Source organism: Petaurus breviceps, unplaced genomic scaffold (assembly GCF_028583685.1).
Source record: "Petaurus breviceps papuanus isolate PSGF00001 unplaced genomic scaffold, PetGlider_PUasm1.0 184, whole genome shotgun sequence".
NCBI lineage: Eukaryota > Metazoa > Chordata > Mammalia > Diprotodontia > Petauridae > Petaurus > Petaurus breviceps.
The window spans coordinates 2,364,704-2,376,186 of record NW_027185793.1 but is presented as its reverse complement, the minus strand read 5'-3'; positions in this window follow the sequence as shown (position 1 = coordinate 2,376,186).

Here is an 11,483-nt window from a genome sequence, read left to right as displayed (position 1 = left end):
ACACACACACACACACACACACACACACACACACACACACACACACAAACACCACCACCACCACCACCATATATGAGTCAAAGAGCAAAATTAAAAAAGTGATAATCTCACCAAATAATGAAACTCTATACTAAAACCTTTAAGGAGCAGCCAAGCCGTCATTCAGAGAAAGTTCATGTCTCTAAACATTTTCACTAACAAAAGAGAAGAAAAACTCATTCATGAATTAGACATGCAAGAAAAAAAATTAGAAAAGCAACAAATAAAAACTCAACTAAACACAGCAATAGAAATTTGTAAAATAAGCTACAAAATTTAAAACAAAGTAATTAAACTGATAAATAAAACTAAAGGGTTTTTTTTGGGGGGGGGAGAACTATTAAAATAGACTAATAGTTAATTTCATCCAAAAAAGAAAGGGAAATCAAATTGCTCAAAAAGGAAAAAGAAAAATTCACAGAAGATAAAAGGAAATAAAGGAAATTATCCAATGTATTTTGTTTATATACCAATAAAATTGATGATTTAAATGAAACAGTTGAATATTTGTAAAAAATACTAAAAACTCGGGGTAAGAAAACAAGAAATAGAGGATTTAAATAACCCAATATCAGACAAAGAAATTGAAAAAGTCATAAAGGAACCTCCATCAAACATTCAAAGAACATTTACCTCCAAATATATGTTGTTTACAAAAATAAAGAAACAAGACAGCCTATCAAACTCTATAAAACAAATATAATCCTGATACATAAATCAGAAGTAAAGAAGAGGAAGAAGACTATAGAGACCAATATCTCTAATGGAAACTAATGGAAAAAATATTGATTAAAATATTGGCAAACAGACTAAAGCCACCATTGAAAAGATTATATGTTATGACCAGATTGGATTTATACCAAGAATTCAGAGTTGGTTCAATATTAATAAAATTATAAATAAAATAAACCATATTAATAATCTAAATTACAAAAGTCATATCAATCGATGCAGGAAAAATATCTTGACAAAATCTGAGGCCAATTTATGTTTTTCAAAAACATTTTTTAAGCCCAGGAATAAATAGGCCTTTATTTAATATGATTTAAAAAATCTACCTAAAACCATAAACTAGTTGTCTGTAGTAGAGAAATGATAAGAGGATTTCCCAATAAGATCAGAGGTAAAGCAAGAATAAGAAAGGTCATCACTATTATTTGACATAATTCTAGAAATACTGGATATAGCAATGACAAGAAAAAGAAATTAAGAGAATGTGCATAGGCAAAGAAGAAACAAAATTATCACTCTACATAAGATATAATTGTTAACTTGGAGAATCCTAAAAATCAATAGAAACATTAAAGTAACAGGATTAAAGTAAATCCACAAACATTATAGACTTTTCTATATATTGTCAGCAAAACACTGCAGAAGAGATTTTTTTTTAAATTCTATTAAATTTTCTACATAATGTATAAAATATCTGGGCATTGGTGGCAGAGCCAAGATATAAAAGCAGGGACTTGCTTGAGATTGCCCACAAACCCTTCCAAATACCTGTAAAAAATGACTGTAAATGAATTCTAGAGCTGAAGAACCCACAAAATGACAGAGTGAAACACATCTCCAGCCCAAGACTGCCTGGAAGGCTGACAGAAAGAGTATATTGAGCCAGGCTGGGAGCAGGGAGCAGTTCAGCATGGGCTGTACCAGGAGCAGATAGGGTCTGAGGAGGCCTCAGGGGACTGAATTGCTGGCAGCTGTGGCAATTTCCAGACTTCCTAACCCACAAACACCAAGAATAGCATGGAAGGTCAGTGGGGGAAAGAAGAATGCACAGCCTGGCCCTAGCCCCAGGGCAGTAGAATGGCAGTGGCAGTGGCAACAGCTGCTTCCAAAACTCTGGCCCCACAGATGGTGGGGGATCCAGCAGCTGATACAAAACCCCTGAAGCCTAGGACAGTACACCCATTCCACCCCACCTCCACCCCCACTGGAAGCAGAGTCCTGCCTTGACAGGGAGTTAGAAAGTCAAGCATTTGGCTGGGAAGATGAGTATATAGCATTTCAAAAGTCAGACTATAGAATCTTACTTTGGTGGCAAAGATGATCAAAACATACAATTAGAAGAAGACAACAAAGTCAAAGCTCCTACATCCAAAGCCTCCAAGAAAAATGTGAATTAATAGCAGGCCATGGAGGAGCTCAAAAAGGATTTTGAAAATCAAATAAGAGAAGTAGAGGAAAAAATGGGAATAGAAATGAGAGTGATACAAGAAAATCATGAAAAACAAGTCAACAGCTTGCTAAAGGAAACCCCCCAAAATACTGAAGAAAATAACTCCTTAAAAAAATAGACAAACTCAAATGGTAAAAGAAGTTCAAAAAGCCAATGAGGAGAAGATGCCTTAAAAAACAGACATGACCAGATTAAAAAAAGGAAGTTCAAAAGCTCATGCAAGAAAATAATTCTTTCAAAATTAGAATGAAGCAAATGGAAGCTAATGACTTTATGAGAAATCAAGAAATTATAAAAGAGAACTAACAGAATGAAAAATTAGAATCCAATGTGAAATACTTCATTGGAAAAACTATTGAACTGGAAAACAGAGCCAGGAGAGATAATTTAAAAATTATTGGAATACCTAAAAGCCATTATAAAAAAATTATCAAGGAAAACTGCCCTAATATTCTAGAACAAGAGTGTAAAATAGAAATTGAAAGAAACCACCGATCCCCTCTTGAAAGAGATCTCAGAAGGAAACTCCTAGGAATATTGTAGCCATATCCCAGAGTTCCCTGGTTAAGGAGAAAATATTGCAAGCAGACAGAAAGAAGCAATTCGAGTATTGTGGAAATATAATCAGGATAACACAAGATCTAGCAGCTTCTACATAAAGGGATCAAAGGGCTTGAAATATGGCATTCGGAAGTCAGAGGAGCTAGGATTAAAACCAAGAATCACCTACCCAGCAAAACTGAGTATAATACTTCAGAGGAAAATATGGCTATTCAATGAAATAAAGGACTTTCAAACGTTCTTTTTTTTTATTATTAATTTGTTTGTTTACTTTTAGTTTACAAGAGTCAATTCCACAATTCCTTCAGTTTCAAATTCTGTCCCCTTCTCTTCCCTCCCCCGCCATGGCAGCATACAATCAAGTATAGGATCTGCAAATACTTTCATATTAGACATTAGTCAGTTTATAAAGATGGATTGTATCAGATGGAATGAAAAATGTTAAAGAGGAAATAAAACCAAACAAGAAAAAGAAAAAGATCAAGTAGTTTGCTTCAATCTGGATTCAAACTCAGTTCTTTCTAGTTCTTTCTTTGGATATAGACATCTCTCTCCATCATGAGTGTTTTGGGATAGACTTATATCACTGCATTGCTGAGAAGAGTCCAGTCTATCAAAGTTGTTCATCATACATATGTTGTGTCTGTAATTGTATACAAATTTGTCCTGGTTCTACTCTTCTCACTCAGCATCACTTTGTATAAGCCTCTCCAGGTAAATATGAAGTCCATCTGCTACTCGTTTCTTATAGCACAATAGTATTCCATAACATGCAAATACCACAACTTGTTCAACCATTCCACAATTGATGGGCACACAGTTAATTTCCAATTCTTTGCTACCACAAAAAGAGCTGCTATAAATATTTTTGTACATATGGGTACTCCTACCATTTCTATGATCTCTTTGGGATATAAACCTAGAAGTGGTATTGCTGGGTCAAAGGGTATGAAATTATTTATAGGCCTTTGGGCATAATTCCAGATTGCTCTCCAAAAAGGTTGGATCAGTTCACAACTCCACCAGCAATGCATTAGTGCCCAATTTGCCCACATCCTCTCCAGCATTTCCCATTTTCCTGTTTTGTCATCTTAGCCAATCTAACTGGTGAGATGTGGTACCTCAGAGTTGTGTTGATTTGCATTTCCCTAATCAATAGTGATTTAGAGCATTTCTTCATATGCCTATAGATATCTTTAATTTCTTTCTCTGAAAACTTCCTGTTCATATCCTTTGACCATTTATCAATTGGGGAATGACTTGTATTCTTATAGATTTGACTCAATTCTCTGTACATTTTAGAAATGAGTCCTTTATCACAGACATGGGTTGTAAAAATTCTTTCTCAATTTTCTAGTTCCCTCTTAATCCTGATTACATTGGCTTTGCTTGTACAGAAGCTTTTCAATTTAATGTAATCAAAATTATCCATTTTTCATTTTATACTGCTCTCTAATTATTGTTTAGTCATAAAGTCTTTCCCTCTCCACAAATCTGACAGGTGAACTATTCTTTGCTTTCGGAGATTGCTTACAATATAAACCTTTATACCTAAATCATGAACCCATTTAGACTTTATTTTTGTATATGGTGTTAGAAAATGGTCTATGCCCAGTTTTTGCCATACTATATTCCAGTTTCCCAGCAGTTTTTATCAAATAGTGAGTTCTTATCCCCAAAACTGGGATCTTTGGGTTTATCGAACAATAGATTACTATAGTCATTGACTGCTGAATCTCCTGTGCCTAATCTATTCCATTGATCCACTACTCTATTCCTCAGCCAGTAACAAGCAGTTTTGATGACTGCTGCTTTATAATACAGATTGAAATCTGGTATAGCTAGTCCTGTCCCCTAGCATTTCTTTTGATTAATTCCCTTGATATTCTGAACCGTTTGTTCTTCCAAATGAATTTTGTTACTATTTTTTCTAGCTCTATAAGGTAGTTTTTTGGTAAATTGATTGGTATGGCACTAAATATATAATTTAAATTAGTTAAAAGGTCATTTTTATTATATTAGCTCGACCCAGCCATGAACAACTGATGTCTTTCCAATTAGTTAGATCTGACTTTATTTGTGTGAAAAGTGTTTCGTAGTTGTGTTCATATAGGCCCTGGGTTTGTTTTGGCAGGTAGATGCCCAAATATTTTATAATGTCTACAGTTACTTTAAATGGGATTTCTCTTTCTATATCTTGCTGTTCAATTTCATTAGAAATATATGGGAATGCTGAGGATTTATGTGGGTTTATTTTATATCCTGCAACTTTGCCAAATTTATTTATTATCTTAAGTAGTTTTTTACTTGATTCTCTAACTATATCATCATATCATCTGCAAAGAGTGATAGCTTGGTCTCCTCTTTGCCTAATTTGATTCCTTTGATTTCTTTTTCTTCTCTAATTGCCACTGCTAACATTTCTAATACCAGATTGAATAAGAGGGGTGATTGTGGACATCCTTGTTTCACCCCTGATCTTATTGGAAATGCTTCTAGCTTCTCCCTATTACATATAATACTTGCTAATGTTTTTAAATAGATGCTACCTGTTATTTTAAGGAAGGCTCTATTCATTCCTATTCTTTCTAGTGTTTTTAATAGGAATGGATATTGTATTTTGTCAGAAGCCTTTTCTGCATCTATTGAAATAATGGTTTCTGCAAGTTTTATTGTTGATATGATCAATTATACTGATGGTTTTCCTAATATTAAACCATCCTTGCATTCCTGGAATAAATCCTACTTTATTAAGGTGTATTATTCTTGAGATAAGTTGCTGTAGTCTTTTTGCTAATATTTTACTTAAAATTTTTGCATCTATATTCATGAGGGACATTGGTTTATAATTTTCTTTCTCTCTTTTATCTCTTCCTGATTTAGGTATCAGTACCATACTTGTGTCATAAAAAGAATTTGGTAGGACTCCTTCTTCACTAATTTTCCCTAATAGTTTGTAGAGTATTGGAATCAATTGTTCTTTAAATTTTTGATAGAATTCACTAGTAAATCCATCTGGCCCTGGAGATTTTTTCCCTAGGGAGTTCACAGATGATTTGTTCAATTTCTTTTTTCTCAGCTGGGGTTATTTAAGTAATTTACTTCCTCTTCAATTAATCTGAGCAACTTGTATTTTTGTCAATATTCATCCATTACACTAAGATTGTCAAATTTATGTGCATACAACTGGGAAAAATAATAACTAATTATAGCTTTGATTTCCTCTTCATTGGAGGTAGATTCACCCTTTTCATTTTTGATACTTATAATTTGGTTTTCTTCTTCCTTTTTTTTCATATTTACTAAGGGTCTATCAATTTTATTGTTTTTTTTTTTTCATAAAACCAGCCTTAGTTTCATTTATTAATTCAATAGTTTCCTTAATTTCAATTTTACTAATCTCTCCTTTGGTTTTCAATATTTCTAATTTAGTATTTAGTTGGGGATTTTCAATTTGTTCTTTTTCCATTTTTTTCAATTGCATGCCCAATTCATTGACCTTCCTTTTCTCTAATTTAATCATGTATGCACTTAGGGATATAAAACTTACCTTAAGAACTGCCTTTGATGCATCCCACATATTTTGGCTTGTTGTCTCATTATCATTCTCTTCAATGAAATTACTTATTGTTTCTATAATTTCTTGTTTGACCCACTCATTCTTTAGGATTAAATTGTTTAATTTTCAATAAGATTTTAGTCTATCTTTCCATGGCCCTTTATTGCATATAATTTTTATTGCATCATGATCTGAGAAGGATGCATTTAATATTTCTGCCTTTCTGCACAGAATTGTGATGTTTTTATGCCTCAGTACATAGTCGATTTTTGAGTATGTGCCATGAACCGCTGAGAAGAAAGTATATTTCTTTTTATCCCCATTCAGTTTTCTCCAGAGATCTATCATATCTAGCCTCTCTAGAGTTCTATTCGCCTCCTTAACTTCTTTCTTTTTATTTTGAGGTTAGAATTAATAAGTTCAGAGAGGGGAAGATTAAGGTCCCTCACTAGTATATTTTTGCTATCTATTTCTTCCTCTAATTCCCTTAATTTCTCCTCTAGGAATTGGGACGCTATACCACTTGGTGCATATATGTTTAGTAATGACATTGCTTCGTTCTCAATGGTGCCTCTTAGCAGGATAGTTTCCTTGCTTATCTCTTTTAATTGGATCTTTTTTTGCTTTTGCTTTATCTGAGATAAAGATTGCTACCCCTGCTTTTTTTTTGCTTTAGCTGAAGGATAATATATTCTACTCCAGCCTTTTACCTTTACCCTGTGGGTATCCCTTTGTTTCAAATGTGTTTCTTGTAGACAGCATATTGCAGGACTATGGTTTTTAATCCATTCTGCTATCCACCTCTGTTTTATGGGAGAGTTCATCCCATTCACATTCACAGTAATGATGACTATCTGTCCCTTCCCCTACATCCTATTCCCTCCCCTGCTTATGTTTTTGTTTCTTCCTTCTCCCTCCCCTCCTTGAGGGTTTTCCTTTTAGTCACCACCTCCCCCAGTGTTCTCTCCCAGTAGCCCTCCCCTCTTCTTTACCTACCTTCTCCCCTTACTTACTACTATTTGCTAGGTTTTTCTCACATAAGGAATTTCATTTAAAGTTTTTCTTTCTCAATTATCAGAAACCCTTTTAATATTTTGCAACTTTCTTAGCAAGTTAGATTCATTGTTTAGGAACTACATAACTAAAACAAGTTCCTTTCTCAGGCTGAATGAACTTGCCTCTACAGATAGTTTCCTTGGCAGTTTTACAAAATAAGAATAACTGAGATGGACTTTAGGGAGGGTCTAGGGGTGATGCCCCTGCTTCATCAAATCTCATACATGCAGGAGGAATGGTCTGAATGAGTAGAATTAATCCGAATACAAAGTTTTCAGCAGTCTCCTTTCCACATACAGTAATCAATTAGCAATTTTAAGTTTTTAGCATTAAAACAAAATAACTCAATAATCTTACAAGTTTCAAATAACTGATAATCAAATTATAATCAAAATAATCCTCTCTAACTTTAGGTAGAGGTGCAAATAAATACCTGATTTTCTATATGGCATATATAAACATATAAGATGTAAGTGACATAACTATTTTAAAAAATTCTTTATCTTTTAGTTCCAATAAAATTCATATAAAAATTTGTTTATCTAACACTATTTCTGGCTTAGAATTATTCCTCAATTTTTTAAATGAGAGAATTTTACTACAATTTAGGAAGACCATAACAACACAATGACATTGTGACATTGATTGTATTTCCAAATCATCACTTGCAAAAATTATTGATAGAAAATTGGGCTAATCAAGTGTAGAGATTTTTCTCCTTTCCTCATAGATGCAGAGCCTGATTGTGTATTTAGGGGTTTTGAATGGAGAGGTTCATCTGTTTGCTTAAAGGTGTGGGCTTCAATGCCCAGGGTTCTAGCATTTATCATGCTTTCTCCCTTTAGTCAGATTGGAAGGGTAACTCAAATTCTTTATTAGTCTTCAGCACTCTCTTTTAGCCTAATCTGGGATGAGAGGCTTTAATAAATTTTGTAAAATGTTTTCAGCTGATTTAACTTTTACTCCAACAAACTTTATTTATGTGTCCATTCCTTAAAAAACTTCTTTGAAAGTGATAGCTTTGACCTCTCTAGCAAAAGTGATTTTGGGGAGTGGTGCCTACTCCCTTATCTCACTACTGGAGAACCCAAAAACCTTACTTTTCTTATCAAATCTTAGAAAATATTCCAGTTTGCCTAAATGCCCAAAAGTAAAATGAATCTGACTTATCTTTATTATCAAATTAGGAGTGATACTTTTTACTTTTCACATGAATTCAATTGACTTACAGTTTCATTCTAATACAGATTTTTTTTTTCTAATAAGTGAGGCAAGAAATGCTTGTTCGTATGCCCCTTTGATATAAGGGGAAAATTCCCTCTATTTCTTATCACCTTCCCCTCACTCCACTTGGCCAGAGTGGAATGAAGAGGAGATTTTCAAACTTTTAAAGAGCTTAAAACTTCTGTTCACTTTTTTAATGAAAATAGTTTATTCCTGATGCTTCTTTCTTTACTCTGTGACTTAATATAACCATCATATAATCTATAAAATAAAATATTTTTCTTTCCTTCTTCTCTCTCCTCAGGAAGGTGGAGGAAAAGAGGTAAGAACATTCCAAGGAAAGTCCAGCTGCATATTGAACCTTACAGGGTGTTAGATTACTCACTCACACTCTTTCACACAGAGACACATAAATAAAACAGACAGATATAGGAAATGACAGGAAGAATGCACTCAGAAATTGTTAAAGATTGTTTGCAGAAATCAGATATTATGTTTGGTCCTAGGTAAAACTTACTTAATCATTTTCTATTTATCTGTTTCCAACAAAGACAGCGGTATCACAGTGAATGGTTCGAGCCACCCCTGGCACTTTCATTTTTTATGTTAAGCATATCATTAATATATTCCATAGAAAAAAGGCAAATATAGGGAAATCCTGGAGTCCTCTTCCATTAGTCCCTCACTCCTCTCTCTCCTGGCTGGCTCCCAATTTACCAAATAAATTGTCATTTGCTCCCCAACTATGCCCCATTTCTGCTTATCTAAGCCCATGTCTTCTATCCATGGAGAGAAGACTTTCACTTTTTCAATAAATCTCCACAGGTCCTTAAGTAGGAGGGTCTGTCCCTGGCCTTTAACTGCCTTATAAAGCTGTCCAGCCCAAATCTGTTTCCTCTGGCTTAATTATAGGGAGGTGATTCCCCATTTTCATCCCAAGCCAAGCCCAGAATTCCCCTGGTCAATTGGGGCTTCTCCTCTATCTTCCCCACTAGCATGGGGGCTCAGCTAAAAGGTTCCTTTAAAACCACACATATTTATTTGTTCCTATTCAGGATGCCATTTGTTGTGACCCCAAGGTTTCTAGCTGAGTCTTACCTCTGTTTCCTGGCCCTTGGTGCTCAGCCAGACAAGTCCTGCATGGTCTCATAAAGGAGAAGTTGAGGCAGTGGAAATGGAAAGAGGTACAGCTTTATTGGCAGGACAGCCATGTTGTTAATCTCTCCCTCTTTCCTCTCAGCCTCCTCATTCTTCATCCCTTGAATCCCCAAAATGCACTTGCAGAGCTCGTGGACAGCTCATGAGGGAAAGTAGGGGGCCAATCAGAGAATAGGGAGACTGTGTCCAGAAGAGTTTGTGTACTCTTAGTCCCAGAGATTAGTCTCAAGGTAACAGGGTAAATTGCGTGACAGCACACAATCTGGGTGCCTCAGCACTTCCTCGGGGTTAGGGTGCCCTGACTACAGATGAGATCAGCACATATGGCTGACTACTCTATATCTTGTTATGTCAGACCTGAGCTCAGAGAGGCTGCCTGAAACCCAAAGAGGATCAATAGGCCCCAACAATCATGACCATCCACTCATTCCTGAATAGTGCCCTAGTCCTGCTCTTCTCTACAGTCATTCTCTCTGGATTGTCACTTCTACCAAAGCAAAGACAAATGCAGGACTCAACACCCTTGAATCGTTGGGAGAAAATTTCTGAAATTTGTGAAAGACAAAAACAAAATTCAAATCCCTCTAGAAAACTGCCATCACTGACCACTTCCAAAAGGAAAGTGCCTTTGAAGGCATTTAGGATTTGCTCAGGCAGGTCTTCACCACTTTTTTTTTTTAAATGCTAGTTTGTGATTTTCTTCTTTTTTTTTTCCAAATGCTTTGTTAACTCCTGATTTACTTCATTCATTTCCACCAGATTTTGAGTTACAAATTTTCTCCTCATTTTTCCCCTACCCCCGCCCCCAAATAGTAGTCCCACAGGATATCCCCTCCTCCAATCTGCTCTCTCCCATATTTTCTCCCATACCCCTTTGACTTGTCCCAGTGGATCTCTATGCCCCAGTGCCTATATATCTTATTTCCCAATTACATGTAAAATAGTATTAATAATAGTGTATATATATATATATATGTATATATATATATATATATGTATTTGAGTATTTGATTTTAAGACAAATAGATACCCTATTTAGTGTGTATTGCATTCCCTCCTCAAGCCAAATTCAATGGGAATAAGGTTGACCCATTCCCTTTTGTCTTCCTATTCTTCCCCTCCATTGTAACCATTTCCCCTTGCCTCCTCTGTATGAGATAGTTTACCCCATTCTGTCTCTCCCCATCTCCTCATTATATTCCTCTCTCACCTCTTAATTTCACCTTTTAAGTATCATCCTTCCCATTAAATTGGTCCTGTGCCCTCTATGTATGTATACCTGTAAACATATATACACACATTCACATATGTATTCATATGCCCGCATACCCTCATATATAGACATATATATTTCTATTCCCTTCAACTACTGAGAAAAGTTTCATCAGTTACAATTATTGTTTTTCCATGTAGGAATATTAATAGTTCAACTTTGATAGGTTCCTTACGATTTCTTTCACTCCCAGAGTGCTGAGCTAGCCAATTCCTGCTGGCCTGCCGGGCTGTCCTAAGTCAGAGGTTAGCTTCTCTTGTGTCATTTTGTGGGTTCTGCAGCTCCAAAGTTGGTTTAGAGTCCCCTTTTTACATGGATTGGGGGAGGTGGAAGCCAGAGCAGCAGGGAGGTCCTGCTTCTACTCCAAAATCTTGACTGCCTCTCTTCAACACTTTCAACATCAATGCTTCTCAACCTTCGTTGAAGGAAGG